This window comes from Talpa europaea (genome assembly GCF_964194135.1).
Source record: "Talpa europaea genome assembly, chromosome: 3".
NCBI lineage: Eukaryota > Metazoa > Chordata > Mammalia > Eulipotyphla > Talpidae > Talpa > Talpa europaea.
The window spans coordinates 31,605,248-31,608,753 of NC_140069.1; the positions used below are offsets into that span (position 1 = coordinate 31,605,248).

A 3,506-nucleotide genomic window follows, 5' to 3' on the forward strand; every position below is an offset into this window, starting at 1 on the left:
GACTTTATTTTCCAGATAAAGAGACAGATATATATACAAACAAGGGCAGTACAACTTGAAAGATGCTCACTGGGGTCATATAAGGGGTCCTCATAGGAGCGGATTTATAGAAGACTAGTAATCTCCCAATGTGAGGGAAGGAAGGGATTTCAGGAAGAGGAGAGAGAACTTGCAAAGGCCTGCAGAGAGATGGCAGGTCCGGGAGAGTCTGAGTGAAGGGCACCTGGCCCTGATCCACAGCCATGCTCCCAATTTCCTACAGCTGGAAAATCAGTCTTAGGAACACAGCCAGATACTCAATTCTACAAAGGTTAGTAAAGAATTGTATCCACTGCTCATACAACTCACAGAACCGATAGATTGAATGAGGTACCATGATATAGTAAGGGGTAAAAAAACTGACCTGATTGCGTCTATTGGCACTGCCACTATCAGCTATGTGATTTAAGACAATTAAACTCTCATAACTTCAAGTTCCTTATCTGTAAAATGGTGATAAAATATACATAAAGTTGTCTTAAATATGCAGTTACAGAAACAGTATATATGAAGGACCAAGGATGCAGAGAAATAATCTCCCAGCACATACTAGTTTTTGATTTCCTCTCCAGTCTCATCTCTCTCTATGAAGAATCTAAATAAAAATGACTGTTCCCAATCACAGAAGAATGAAGCAACTCCCAGCACCCCAGTCTATAGTCTCAGACAAGCAGAGGAGCAGAAGATACCTGGGAGTGTCTTATTTGACAGAATAGACTCATCTGTACCCCAAATATATCAAAATACCACAGTCAGTGGTCTAGGGAGGTGGCGGCGGAGTTGGTGGACCCTGCATGATGGCCGCCTCGATATTCTGCTGCCTGTGGTGCTGCAGAGATGGCAGGACCAGCCACATCCCTCTGAAGGAGATGCTGGCCATGCAGCTGGACACACAGCACATGGGTACTGATGTTGTCATTGCAAAAAATAGAAGAAGAATATGTGGAACAGGCGGTTGTTTAGTGAGTGCACCTTTACATCAAAACAAAAGCTACTTTGAATTCAAAATCCAGTCTACAGGAATCTGGGCATTGGTGTTGCAAAACAGAAAGTTAACATGAATCAGATTCCTCTTGGCTGAGATGTGCACAGTCCGGTGATGAGATATGATGGCGCCCTGTACCACAACAATGAGGAGAAAAAGACTGCCAGCAAATAGCCTTTCACAGGAGGGAGATGTGGTGGGTATTACATATTACCATGTAGAATTAAATGTGTGTTTGAATGGACAAAACATGCATTGTCCAGCATCAGGTATATGAGGGACAGTGTATCCGCTTGTTTATGTTGATGACAGTGCAATTTTGGATTGCCAGTTCAGTGAATTTTATCATACTCCTCCACCTGGTTTTGAAAAAATATTATTTGGATTACTCCCAAACTCAATTCATTCACTCATTCATTTACTCATTCATTCAATAGGGGACACCTACTATGTGCCACGGGTGAATCCAAGCCTTAAGCACACTGAACTCTGAAATCATGTGGCCATATGAGGGTTTTTGCCTTGGTGAGAGCAATCCTCATAATCTGATTATGAGTATTTGTGAAGGGAAGAAGTCATGTCATATTCTGTCTCCTCTCTCTTCACTGATGTCATCAACGGGTCTCAGCACCCTGGAGGTGCTCTACAAATGTCACTATTTGACCCATAACCTACAAGACAGTTCTCTAACCTCAGGAGACCATTTAATCCATTCAAATGAAACTTCTTCAGGAAGGCATTTTTCATACAGTAGATTTCAAAATACCACCTAGGTACCCAGAATATGTAATCTGACATGATAAAGGCCACATTCAGAATGTCCCTAAAATGTGGGCACATGTGGTACAGGACAGACTGTGGTACGAACAGACTCCAAGCTTGCAATTGCTTTGTTTTAGCCTTGGCAGCCCTGCAGCTTGGCTCTCATATTCAAAGGGATGATGTATTTTCCCATATTTATTATTTGCACTGGACTACTGAGGAAAAAAGCAGGGCAGCAGGCTGATGTGTCTCAGTGTTCCTGCCAGGAATAACAGAGAGGCCTTGCACCAGCGCCTCATTAGCTTATGGAAAACAGTTCCCTAAGGAAACTGCAGGGTGTAAATAAATTTAAAACATTTCTGCCTTTTGAGGCCTGCAGATGCCAAATTTGTAAAGCAGTGGTGGCTCAAGAACGTTGTAACATTCTGTTGCACGTCTCATAAATTTAGCATAAGTTCTATAGTCTGTTAATAAGCAAAATAATGTGGTATCATGAACATACTTTTTTAATGCAATATGCATTACTTTTTCATAAGAAGCATAAGTTTAGTTGGTAGGGTAAATTCAGTCTTTAAAAAAACAGGATAATTCCAGAGATTCACTGAATATACCTTCCTAACTCGGGACCTGATAAGAAAATATCCTCTGTAGACTATATACCATGTGTGAGTATACAGGCAAAATCTGCTATAGATTCATTTATTACAAGTGCCTCAAACACATTGTGTACTATAACAGTGTTTTACAGAAGAGAAATGGGTGAGGTTTAAACCTAAAGCTCTATGTGGAAATTTCTCTGTAAACTGCTAAGATGTATAAAAAAGAGTGGTATCTTAGACTTAAGTCATAGACAACACTTACTTGTAATCCTCTCATTTTATAAATAAAAGCACTGAGACCTAAGAAGCAAAAGGACTTCGACCAGAGTCATAGTGCAAGTCAGTAGCAGAGGGAAAATGAGAGCATAAGTTTCTGTGTCCACAGCTCTTAAGATCAGGGTTGCACAGCACTAAGCACCCTGCCTGCCACAGGGTGAACACTACGATGACTGCTGTTACCATGTCATTATTTCTACTACCCACGGAGCTAAGTAATGCAGCTTATTTCCAATTCTGCCAACGGTGATGATTTCTCTGAGACGCTCAAACTATGGTTAGCCTTACATCTACTATCAGAACATTTTAAAGTGTTGTATTAACCCAGTTTTGTTCACTAGGTGATCCTCCCCAATATTAATTCTTGGCTCCAGGAAATCTCATACCCTGCTAGTTTCTCTTAATAGTATATAATATAATTCTTCCCTCTGAATCATGATTTAACCATTGGATGCCAATGGACGAAGGTCAGGACCCACACCTACTTTTTCTTCATCACAACTCCAAATCCTAGAACATACTAAGCATTCAATAAATATTTGATAGTCATGGCACTAGATGAGGAGGGCGCAAACGCAAATAAAGCATGGTCCTTCTTTTAAGAATTTTACTGTCTGATGAGGCTAATTCTTGAATCTATTTCAATTTTTACATCATACCATTTCTACAAGTTGTTGGGTCCATGTATTTACCTCTTTACAATATGATCTGTATTCCAAGAGTAGTCCTAAGCAAGATTTCACCCAAGATTTGCCCTAAATTATAGTCCTAACAATAACAGCACCCCAACTTAGTTAGAATAAGGTGATCTTTAAGAGACAAATGGAGATTTGTACTGCATAATA

The 3,506-nt window shown here is 40.2% G+C and overlaps 1 pseudogene across 1 annotated transcript; it reads left to right on the forward strand.

Annotated features, from left to right (window-relative positions):
• The first annotated feature begins 836 nt into the window (after positions 1–836).
• On the forward strand, positions 837–1,461 carry LOC311168803 (SPRY domain-containing protein 7-like; annotated as a pseudogene). The gene is made up of 2 exons: positions 837–1,220; positions 1,324–1,461. The product of its transcript is annotated as an SPRY domain-containing protein 7-like (transcript).
• The last annotated feature ends 2,045 nt before the right edge of the window (positions 1,462–3,506 follow it).